Source organism: Penaeus monodon, chromosome 19 (genome assembly GCF_015228065.2).
Source record: "Penaeus monodon isolate SGIC_2016 chromosome 19, NSTDA_Pmon_1, whole genome shotgun sequence".
In the NCBI taxonomy this organism is placed as follows: Eukaryota; Metazoa; Arthropoda; class Malacostraca; order Decapoda; family Penaeidae; genus Penaeus; species Penaeus monodon.
Genome location: NC_051404.1, coordinates 12,612,696 through 12,613,012, shown reverse-complemented (window position 1 = coordinate 12,613,012; position 317 = coordinate 12,612,696).

The window sequence follows — 317 nt, the reverse complement described above, 5'->3', positions numbered from 1 at the left end:
TACGACATACCAAAAGTTCAACCCAGCTTACTGTGTCTTTCTGTGGTCAAGTGTGCCAGAGTGACAGCGCAGTGGCCATAAAATGACATAAAGAGCTTACAGACTTAATTACAATCCTGAATTATTTATCGACTATAATGTCCAGTTTGTAAAAATCACACTAAAAGCTTTTAGCGTATGCCTTTATAATTCACGGGATGCATTTTTTTTATGAGGTTTCTCTGATGTATCACTAAAACGCAAATTTGAAAAAAAAGGAAATGTGGCATTTATGATTAAAAGGAATGAATTAGCACGAACTTTTTACTCAAAGGTAA